Here is a 12,342-nt window from a genome sequence, read left to right on the forward strand (position 1 = left end):
CTGGCCAGTTATCATTCTCTGCACTAAATGTAGCCCCCTTGTGCTTGTGTGTGTGTATGTGTGTGTGGAGGGATGAAGCTTGTCTAATGAGGGCCAAGAGCTGAACTATCTATGAGTAGAGAGAGAAATATTGAGAAGGCATTTTAATACCATGCCCATTGAGCAAAATAATAGTAGTCCGTTTTCCTCTAGGGCCCATGACCTCCCCAGCCACAGTGTCTTAGACAAAGGTTATAGTAGCAGGTATGAACTCTTTCAGCCTGCAGCAGGCTGAAAGTCCACCAGGAAGTTGTTGACTGCCCCCATAACTACCGTGCCATTGCTACACGAGTGGGCACATCTGGCCAGGCTGGTGATAACTGTACCAAGAGCTGACATAGAGGTAAGATTAGGGCTGACCTTTCCTGCAGCAGCTTTCACAGCACCTTCTGGCACTATATACATGAGCTAGCACAGAGGAAGCAACCAGGTCAAGGAAAGCTGGACATCCTCATGTCCTTTGACAAAAATATATGGTGTCTTAAAGGGTTTTGCCGTTGAGTGCCAGTGGCAGCCAAGATCAATAGCAGTGACTTATATTGTTTTGAGACCTCTAAACAACAACTCATACAGAAATGGGCCACATTTGGCACTTGTATTTTTAATAACCTAAGGTTTCTGGGAGGTGAATGATCTTCATATCTAGGGCACCTCCAGTCAACCCTCTTTTTAAAATAACATTTTATTTATTCTTTAGTCTTCCTTCTCTTCCCCCTCTTCCTCTTCTTCCTCTTGCTCCTCTTCTTTCCTTCCTATCTTAGACAGGGTCTCAGTATGTGGCCCCCTGCTGGCCTGGAACTCTGTATCCTAGACTAAAGTCCAACTTAAAGAAATCAGCTTGCTACCACCTCCCCTGTACTGAGATTATCCTCCACTTATACAGTGTATTTGGATTATATTCACCTAGGATTATCTCTTTCCAGTTGTCTTTATTGCTTTATCTCCATCCTAACTTCAGGTCCTCCGTGTGTTGGGGGGCAAACTCCTTTCAAAAATTATATGTGATATATATTTGTAAAGCTGTTTGGGTTTTTTTTTTGTTTGCTTTGTGTGTGTATTCCACTGAGGCCAGAAGAAAGCATTGGAACCGTTGGAGCTGAAGTTTCAGGCAGGTGATTGTATATGACATGATGTGGGTACTGGTACCCAGATTCAGGTCCTCAAGGACAGTAGCGAGCACTCTTAGCCTGAGTCACATTCTTCTTGAGCTCCTTTTATTATATTCTTTTTGAAAAGCTTATAAAACAGTATGTTTCTTTAGTGTTAGCTATCCCTCCCTGTGCCTTATTTCTGTCTTTCCCTCACCTTCCCCCACCCTTAAGCCTTTCCTTCCATCTCCCCCTGTCTCCCCGCCCCATTCACACCATCTCTATTCTGCTGTCCATTCTCCCTTGAGACTTTTCTCCTCCACCCTCTAGTGACTGTTTTCTAACTTCCTGCTTTCTACAGTTATCCCAAATCAAACACAGAATCTGGATTTTTGAAGCTAGGACCCATACGCGAGAGGACATGTAGCAGTGGTCTTTCTGGTTCTAGGTTAGCAGATGTGTATGTCTTAAATTAGGAAATTATAAATAAGTTCAGTGTTCTTGTGTTTGCTCAAAAGAGAGAGCATACAAATAAAGGCAGGAGAGGAAATCCCAGGCCTGATTTCCCTTCTGCAGATAAACCTGAACTTAATTCCCACTTGACATTTGGCAAGCAAATGTCAAAGTTTAAATATTTTAAATTTTATTTATCCGTTATTATTGTGTGTGAGAGAATGCTGAGTGTGCTGTGGGCTTGCGTGCCACAGTGCACCTGTGGAGATCAGAGGGCAACCCTGTGGAGTGATGCTCTCCTTCCGTCTCTAAGTGAGTTCTGTGACTTGAACCCAGGTTGACAGACTTGTGCAGTAAGTACCTTTACCTAGCGAGCCATCTTGTTGATCCCTAAATTTAAATCTTCTCTACTCCTTTGCTTCCTGGATTAAAACATTGGATCATCTGGAATATGATTCCTCATCCCTCTTTAAAAGAAAAACAACAAAAAAAGTAAACTACGTTCTCTTCACTGCTTATGTCAGAGACATATATGTGTGCTTTATATAAACTAAGCACGTGTCTATTAATGTCTGCAAAGAGTCTCAGACATAAAGCACTTGAGACACACTCTCTAGAGAAACATAGCATCACTTAAAGAATCAGACAAGGAAGAAAACAATTATCAAAGAAATTCCTTCATATTTATATCCAAAATGCAAGGGCAACCTCGGAGATGAGCATCCAGCCTGTTTGCCTTGATGTTGAAAGAACTCCTGGAGAGGGAAAGCATTTCCAACAGAGCGAGGTAATCTTGACTGTAATGTTTGTTTCTGTGCCCTGTGTTGCTTGTCTACATGACAAGAGAGACAAAATAAAACGGACAAGCTTTGAAGTGGGCAGCATGGCTATGTGTCCCCAGACACTGACTTCAGATGATCCCCCATGTGTCTGCCAGGTGCGGTGACATTCCTGGTGACTCTGATCACCACATCACCCTGAGTAGCAAGGGGACTGCAGGATCTCCGTCGCCCAAGCGGAGGCCACATTTCCATCATTTTCTTCACATTAGAGGTTGACCACACAGTAATCCCAGAGAATGAATTACATTTGATTCCCTGTCATGAAGTCATGTTGTAAGAGACCGAAACCTGACTGAAAATCCATCACAACAATTCACAGCAGCTACATTGCCAACCAGAGCAAACACTATGTTTTTAGACAGTGCAGAGTGGATTTTCCTTCAAGAAATGCTGGTGGTTCTTTCTTAGTACTCTAGAAAACCTAGCCTGAATCTCTGTTAGGCTTCCAGTCTTCTTGGGAAGAAATGAAGGAAGGAAGAGGAAAGGAGATAAATATAAGGACGGGTGATGTATTTTAAAAAGGTAAAGAGAGGGGGGATATGTTCTATGGAGGTGTGGTGAGGTATGGGGGAAGGGGGTGCCTTGGCCAGCCCATGTTGAGGCATCTCTTTCCCGTGAGGGACCAGCTACAGGACAGTATAGTATAGAATAGAGTTTATTCAGGGCATGGAGAGGGGAGTTGAGAGGGTAGTAGAGACAGAGAAAGGCAGAGAGAGATAGAGAGAGAGAGAGAGAGAGAGAGAGAGAGAGAGAGAGAGAGAGAGAGAGAGAAAGGTTGGCCATGAGCATGTGGAGAGAGAGGGGGAAGGGAATGGGGAGAGAGTGGGGGCTGGAAGGCAAGAGCAAAAAAGGAATAAGAGAGCAAGAGAGTGAGGAGGGGGCAAGCAGCCCAGTCAGGCCTACCTGGCTGTTGCCAGTAACTGTGGGGCAGAGTTTAGACAGAATGCTAATGACAGGGGTAAAAAGAAGAATGGAGAAAAGAGGGGAGCTTATGTGTTTTTAAACAGGGATTCATGCTTATTTCAAAGACCGGCAGCTCCTCTAAGTGGTCCTGAGGTTTTATGGGAGTTATTGACACATCAATTCCGTGATAAGAACCTAAGGAAAAGGATCTTGTCACTATGAACACAGCTTTCAAAGCAGGAATTGTATTTCTAGGCAGGGTATTTAATATGAACATTAAGTTGCCCAGATATAGCAAAGGAGTTTGAGGATGAAGCTCAAACCAAATGATAGTCATTTACTTTTGCCTGTGTTCAGTGTCTGCCTGGTTGTCTAGGTCTCCCTCTGCTCTCGAGAAAACCAGTCCTGAGCGCACAGAGAAGTGCATCTGCCCTCTTCTTTGAGTCTGAGTATCTAGCACAGGCTGAGCTGAATCGGAACTAAAGTGCTCAGAGTCTCCTCAGCTGCACTCTGGCTCGTTTTATCCCATCACCAAGGGAACCATGCCGGTGTTCACCCAAACCTTGGTTGCCAGTGGCAGTTCACATATTTGACTGCAAAGTGCCCCCAGTCCAGGTCAGGATCACTACACATCTGGATGGTTGCCATGGTTTCTCTGCTGTCCTACCCATGCCCACCATGCTGTCTCATTAACCCTTGAGCAAAGGTCTAGGATCAGCACTGAACTCTACACTTCTGCCTGAAGACCCTCCTAGCTCTTGCCAGGCTTTCATATTACCAGTTTGATAACTTGTCTAATTTTCATGCATTTCCTTCAAGTGAGATCTGTGTAGGGACAAGAGCCATTTCTTGTCCACTACCTCCCTGGAAGACAGAAACATTTGCTGCCATCAAAATTACAGAGCTGTTCTTGTTCTCCTTTGGGTGACAACCACACAAACACCAAGAAGATCCCACTGTTCTCAGCCTGCTGTGGTTTCTGCATTTGAGCTGAAACTCCCTGGAGAGCTAAGCATTGTGGTTCTGGATCCCAGTCCTCTAGGAGAGCTTCCATTGTTATGATTGCTGTGGAATCAGAGAACACACCCAGTGCTCCCTGGTTCCCATCCACTAGGGGCAACAGGACAACAGGCATTCGACCTATCCCTATAAAACCAGTGGAAAGAGCATAGTCCCCCAAGCTTTGGCATCTTCTCTCTCCCTTGTTAGGTCTGTTCATCCACACTACATACTTTTTATTTATGGTTAATTCTTTTTTTCTCTTCTTTTATTGGATATTTTCTTTATTTACATTTCAAATGTTATCCCCTTTCCCGGTTTCCCCTCTGGAAACCCCCTATTCCATCACCCCTCCTCCTGCTTCTATGATGATACTCTCCCTCCCATACACCTCAACACCCTGGCATTCCCCTACACTGGGGAAAGGAGCCTTCACAGGACCGAGGGCCTCTCCTGCCATTGATAGCTAACAAGGTCATCTATCTTCTGCTACATATGTGGCTCCTTGTGTACTCTTTGGTTGGTGGCTTAGTCCCTGGGAGCTCTGGGGGATCTGGTTGGTTGATATTCTTGTTCTTCCTATGGGGTTGCAAACCCCTTTAGCTCCTTCAGTCCTTTCTCTAACTCCTCCATTGGGAACCCTGTTCTCAGTCCAATGTTGGGTTGTGAGCATCCACCTCTGTATTTGTCACACTCTGCCAGAGCCTCTCAGGAGACAGCTGTATCAGGCTCCTGTCAGCATGCACTTCTTGGCATCCACAATAGTGTCTGGGTTTGATGACTGCATGGGGTATGGATGCCCAGGTGGGGCAGTCTCCGAATGGCCTTTCCTTCAGTCTCTGCTCCGCATTTGTTTCCACATTTCCTCCAATGAGTATTTTGTTTCCCCTTCTAAGAAGGACTGAAGCATCTGTACTTTGGTCATCCTTCTTCTTGGGCTTCATGTGGTCTGTGAGTTGTATCTTGGATAATTCTAGCTTTGGGGCTAATTAGAGTAGAGCATATGGTGCTGTCTGGTCCTGACCTGACCTGACACCCACTGGAGTTTGAGGAAGACCTTACCACCAATTAAACGTTCTAGACGCTGGCTTAGAACTGTGCGGTGATGCCTACACATAGGTGAAAAATGGAGATGCCCAGAAGTGGTGCCAGGACCTGTGCAACATAGGGAACCCTATGGAATTAGAGTCCTAAGAGCCGAGTGAACAGCTTAAACTAATACAACTAGAATGTCCTTGGTTCATATGACAGTGCCATGTGACATTTACCGGATATGGAGATTTATGTGTTAAACATAATTGCTTTATAACAGGTGACAAATGAAACAGACTTCTGTACAGAAACTGGGTTTTAAGTTCTGTCACCCTGGTATAATCTCTGTTTATGAATGTGAAGGTGTTTCTTCTGTCATTCCTAAAAAACCAGTCCCTTTCTAGATGTTGGAAAACTAAGGAATACAGAATATATAAGCTTTATATATTTTTTGAACTAATGCTTTTTTTAACAGTTTACTGAAGATGTTTTCCGATTTAGACCTGTTTATTTAGGGGACCCTAGAGATTTCTGACAGCTTTAGTACTTAATATTCAAAAGATTCATAGTTTAAAAGTTAAACATGATATTGTCCACCAGAAAGAATGTTTTTTCCTTTTAAATTTCTGATGATTCTAATGTTTTAGTAGCCTAGGAAAAATAAGGTAATACTTAAAAATATAGGGAAACCAATATAAAAGAATAGAAAGAAATAACTTGCAAAATAAAAGCTTATTTTTCCTGTCATGCTGGAGGTTCACCTCACTAAAACTAGTGACATAATTATTATGTTAATAGTGCACAGTTACCTTGGTTTTCTGGGACACTTTAAGGATGTAGTGTAGGAAGATTTTCAGCTTTCTTATACCTAGTGCAAAGGGGAAAAACATTTAAATAAAATAAAGAATGATCAGATAGGCTGTAGAAATGCTCAGTGGTTAAGAGCACTGACTGCTCCTCTGGAGAACTCCAGTTCAGCACCCACATGGCAGCTCTAACTCGAAGATCTGACACAGACATACATGCAGGCAAAACACCAATGTACATAAAATAAAAATAAATAAATTTTCAAATAATTTATTTAATTTTTATTTTATGTGCATCGGGAGTGAGGATGTCAGACTCCTTGGAACTGGAGTCACAAACAGTTGTGAACTGCCGTGGTGGAACTGAACCCTGGGTCCTTCAGAAAGCAGACAGTGGTCTTAACCACTGAGCCATCTCTCCAGCTCCAACATATTAGTTAAAAAAATGGATAATTAGCATATTTTACCAGATCCTTTAAATGTCCTTGTTTTGAAACAAGGTTAAGGCTAAGGCTCCTTGAGAGTGACTTTGACTGCAAACGTCTCTTCCTTTTCCAGCACTGAGGCAGGACTGATTGTCCAGTTGTGATATATCGTGGAAGAAGAAACGTGACTCCAGTATACACTTTCTGAAGCATCCTTGCAAGCCACAGGAGGCCTGGAGGAGAAGTTGGGCTGACTAGGGAGGTCTAGGTCTATAGGAGTAAGGTTGGAGAAAAGTCCAAGTATGCTTTTCAGATCTGGCTGAGTTCTATAAGACCACGTGTAGTTTTATAGACTGTTCAACATGCTGGGCTCTTCTTTCTGCCCATTCTCACACCGTCTTTGTATGCAGTGTTTCTGCAAATCAACTACATCAGAGTCAATGTTAGAACTTAAAAGGAAAGAGACAAAAAGATTCTCAGAGCATTCTCTAGACTACTGAATCAGAATTTCCTGGGCTGAGGCTCAAGAATCTGTATTTTTACAAAGCTTTCCAAATGATTTTGATAAGCAGCCAGTTTTTGAGCATCACTCGTGGGGTGGAAAGAATTCGATTTGCACCTGGGCTCAGCTACCAGCTACTTGGACAGTTTTGGACAAGTCCACTCCTGGGTCATCAAGAAAGCAGGGGAAGAGGCGCCCGGATAACGCACTTTGGAACATTGAAAGGCCCTGCATGTGTGATCTATCTCCACGTGACTTTCATTGGCTGAGTTAGCTAACATTCTGCTGATGACCCAGAAGCCTTTTCTCCTTCCTAGAAAAGGGGTTTGGCCTCCTCTTCCATGCTTAATTCCTTATGAAACTTGACTTCTCCCTTCATCGGTCACCAAGGACGAGCCCATATGTAGATGAGTCACGAGCTCATTACACCATGTGTTCTAAAACCCTTCACTGCTGAAGAAACGCTCAACAGTTAACGCACATCGCTTCTCCATATCTCTTTCCAAATTGCTAGTACAATTTCCAGTTCTGGGAAATTACATAGACATGTCTGGATCCAGGGCTTTCATCTTTGCATTTCCAACTGCTCTGTTTTCCTTCTTTCTTCCCATCAAATTCTCATATTTTGACATTTTTAAGACCAACTCTTCCTTGATCTTTTCCTTCCTGTAATACAATGCACCAAAAAGCGCCCGTTCTCCTTGGTGCGCTTTCTCTCCAAACACAAAATACTCTGAAGTTCAAATTATCTTCCTCTGAATGAGTTAACATCACAAAAGACTTGTGGTTTCATCCATCATAAACAAGGGTGTTTTAAATGAACTCTGCTTCTTTTCTCACAAGAAACACAAAAAGGCTGGGACAAGTAAAATGAAATTGTCAAAGAAAAGATATGTATTAAAATAGTGGTGATAAAAATATTTATATTATTTAATGAGAAATGTTTAAATATGTATATATATATATATATAATGAATACTTTGGCCTCTTGAAAAATCTGTTTGCTTTGATGTGTGTTCACAGATTGCATCCAAAGTTTCCCTTCTCTTACAATGGATGGGAAAGTGCACCAGAGTATCCTGCACACAGAGTATCTGACCTCACGTCATACGAGAGTGTTGCAGCTTTTGCTTGTGTACCTACTGATCTGAGCATATTAACATAGTATTAGCTGCTGATGGTATTTTCTGTCAAACATACCCATTGCTAAAGTAGAATAAATAATACAGTCACACCTTCAGTCCCTCTTTTCCTTAACAAAAATGCTGCAATGTGGTTTGAGCTGTGAATTTATTGAAGACATCGCTGATGAATCAACAGTCAAGACATATGTAAAAAAAAAATGATTCGGGAAAATTCTTCCTGACTTATTGGTAGTGGAGAAAATAGGATGTTTGGACATCTCTTCATTTTCCTTCTGGCTCTTTTGTGGTCCCCTGTCAGTCCCAAAGTTCATCTGATGTTACAAGAAAAATAGTTCCTCCATGGGTATTGTTGGCTGGTTGCAAAATAATTTGAGTTCTCCTGGCCTACCGGCCCATTTCAATGTGATAGATTATTCCTCTATCCAGCACTTGAAAAAAAAGCAACATTGAAAAATATTGGAAAGTTCCTAACATTTGGGATATTAAGTTAGCTAAACTGCCCGATCTCAAAGGCAATCGAAATAAAGGCAAAGCATCAGAAAAGATGGCGGAGACACCTCCGTGTGCACCATTTTCATTAATGCCATTGTACATGCGAGGCAGGAGGGAATGATCCCTATATCAAAACTAATGGCACGGCTTAGCTTGACTTGCGGCTGGGCTATGATCGCTTATTTCCTTTAGAGTAAGCCTTCTTATTTATCAGACAAGATGGCTGGAAAAATAATCTTTAAATTCCCAAATCATACCTTTGTCCTTTAAGCTGTTAAGTAAGGTAGATTAATGGCTAACCTGAGATCAATACAACTGGACGATGCATTGGTTCTTGACAGAATAGTCAACTTACCAATAGTCTGGGTACATCTCCATGGAAAATATAAATGATAGTTGCCAGTCAGGAATCTGGAGGCAAACCAGAGCACCAAATAACATGCGTTTCCACAGCACTCTCTGAAGGTGGAGGGGAGAAAACACTTCTGCAGTTGCTGTGGCTGCTACCAGAAACTTTAGCTGCAGACAAGCCAGCATTCTGCTGTCCAGACAATGACTTTGTGGCGTGTCGCACATCAGCCTTAATGTTGTGATCAGGGCAGTGATGCCTGCCACCACTTCCTGACCTGTAGATTCAGTGATGCCAGTGACCTCGAAGTGACTAAGCCCGGTATGATTCTGTAAGCATCTAATGCCTGCTAGTGAAGTCCTCCCATCCAGGGTCATCCCAGAGTGAGAATTGTTTCTTGTGCGGAATTTACCTTCACATCAATTTCATGAGGTGGGTGCGGCTGTGCCCATTCATTTTTCCAGATGAAAAAATATTCCATGAGCTGAAAGCTCTCCACTTGTAAGTTATATAAGTTATGAATCATAAAACTCAGGATCAGTGTAGCTCTAATTATAATTTTTATGTCTAACTGCTTCATTCACCTACAGTGATGTAAGACTGAGTACAAGTAGACCACTGGGCATCTTTTTGCTCACCATGTTATGCGATCAGCTCTATGAGGTAAGAACCCTGACTTTATGCTTTTATTTTTTGCAGAAGATTCTGCACTGGTGAATTTTAGTTTTAGTTTAGTCTAAGTTTTGGCACAACTTAGAGCCACCTGGGAAGATGAAACCTTGAGTGAGGAATTGCTCAGATCAGATTAGCCTGTGGCCATGTCTGTGAGAGGTTGTTTGGATTGGCGATTAACATGTGGCCCAGACCATGGTGGGCAGCCTGGGTTGTGAAAGAAGTCTCGCTGAGATGATCAGGAAAATAGCATCCCTCCATGGTTTTTCCTCCAGTTCCTTCTCAGTCTCCCTTAAGCCAAATAATCCCCTCTCTCCCCAGTTTGCTGTTGGTCACAGTGCTTTATCACAGCAACGGAAACCAAACTTGGACAACCTCCCAGACCCAGAGCAGGGCTCAGGATATAAGGACACCCAGAACATGTCCTCGATAATAACTACTTAATGAATATAGGAAATGTTGTGGCAAGGAAAATAACAGCAAAAGATGAAAAAGCATAGGAAGCCCTGCTTGTGGGGATTGCTGGAGTGGCAAAGCAGATTTTGTTAACATGTTTTGCACTTCTTGGGTCTTTAATGAGAGAGCAGTAACTCTTAAGAAATTTTCTTTACAACATCTAAGTTCACATGTTTCAAACCCCAAATTCCAGGGCATTTTTCTACTACAATCTTTACAACACCCTCCTTTGATTCCGAACTTAAAAAGTCAAGGTGTAACACCCTCTCCAAAACAAACAAACAAAACAAAACAAACAAACAAAACCCAAAAACCTCTTGCCACCTTTCTCCATGAATTCATCTGTTCTTATCAACAATTTAGTTTTCTTTCATTGAATGTCTCTGATGAAATTTTGTGGTCCTTGTTTTCTCACTGGACTTTTGGAAAAAGAAATTTGCTTTGTAGTGACATCCTGACAACTAAGCTTAGATAAAGCCTCTTTTCTTTTTTAGAAAACTGAGATGAAGGCTTCAAAGAACAAGCCTGAATCAGGCTATACCCAAGCCATGGGAAAACCAAGGCCTCCTGTGATTTCATATGTTACTTTCTAAAGATACAGTTCTAGTTAGGTATATCTAGCTTCCAGGACAGCTAGGGAATTATAGGCTTCCAGAACTACCTTTGAGAGGTGGTTGCCCACTCTCCTGACCCCTCTTTGCAATGCTCCTACAATCCTCCAATTAAACCCACCACTGATTGGCCAACTTTACCCAGAGTCTATCTCTAGTCATTCCTAAAGCTATTGCCGTAGTGCTTGATACCAGCTAAGGGCTGACACACGCTCTACATGCTGCCCATTTGGCTATGGGGTATCCATGATGAGAGGGGCACCAACCAATGAAAGCCCATAATGGAATCCAATGCTTTGGCTTACTTCAAATCAGCTATCATAAAAAGCAGGATTGTTACCCTACTCACCATACATTCATGCACAGCTACCCTTGAAATGAGCAAATGGAGGGGTTTAGATGGACCTCTGCACTTCTACCTTAATGGTATTATCTTAGGGCAGTGAGTCTGGCAAAAAGCATTTGTCTCTGCTGGGCCACTCTCAGGAAAGCCTGAGAACCATGAGAATGTTCTAAAGGTCACAGCACCCCTATTTCTTTATGTGATGTGTGTGTGTGTGTGTGTGTGTGTGTGTGTGTGTGAATGAGTGTATGTCCCTGTGTATGCAGATGCCCATGTGAATACATGTGTTCATGTGGTATGTACATGTACATATATGTATATGTACATGTACATGAAGCTGAAGGTTGATGCCTTTCTCTACTCCTCATTTTCTGAGGCAGGGACTCTCAATGGTCCCAGAGCTCACTGACTGGTTAAAGTGGTCAGACAATGAATGTTAGGGATTAAAGTGGCACTGGTCCAGCCTTGGGGTTACAGAGTCTCCCACATCTGCTTTCACATCAGAGCTGAGAACCTGAACTCAGGTCTTTCCAATCCAGACCTCAGTTTTCATTTTTGGTTTTGGTTTTGGTTTTGAGATAGAGTCACTTACTGACCAATTACTCTCAGCTAGCTGGCCCACAAGCCCCAGGGAACTGTATATAGTCACCTTTATAGTACCAGAATTGCAAGCATGTTACCATTCTTGGCCTTTTAGATGTGGCTTTGGGAATTAAACTGTTGTTTTTATGCTTCTGGGCAAGCATTTTATCCACTGAGCTATGGAGCCCATCCTTCTTCATATGTAAGCTAAAATGATGAACCTTTTATAGGTTTTTAAAACATTCCTTAACTTTCATTCATTTGGGACCCAGGTATGCTTTTGCAAGACTCTCTGGAAGATCTCAGGGTAAAAAGCAGGACCAGAGCAAGTCAATGGCTTCAAGGAGCTGTAACTCTTGACTGAGGAGAAGACAATAAGTCAGCAAGTAGGTGCTGCACGGCAGTGAGGTACTGAGTGCTCAAAGTCAGAAGATAGCAAGTTTAAGACACTGGTGAAAATGCAGCAGGTTCTTTTTTTTTACATACTATTCTGCAGAAAAGGATGTTGACAGAGAAAAGCAAAAGTGACTGGAACACTAATCCGAAGTAAGATAATGATTTTTAAAACCCCTGATCTCAAGAAAATCCTGACCTTCTCACAGA

This window comes from Rattus norvegicus, chromosome 3 (assembly GCF_036323735.1).
Source record: "Rattus norvegicus strain BN/NHsdMcwi chromosome 3, GRCr8, whole genome shotgun sequence".
Lineage (NCBI taxonomy): Eukaryota > Metazoa > Chordata > Mammalia > Rodentia > Muridae > Rattus > Rattus norvegicus.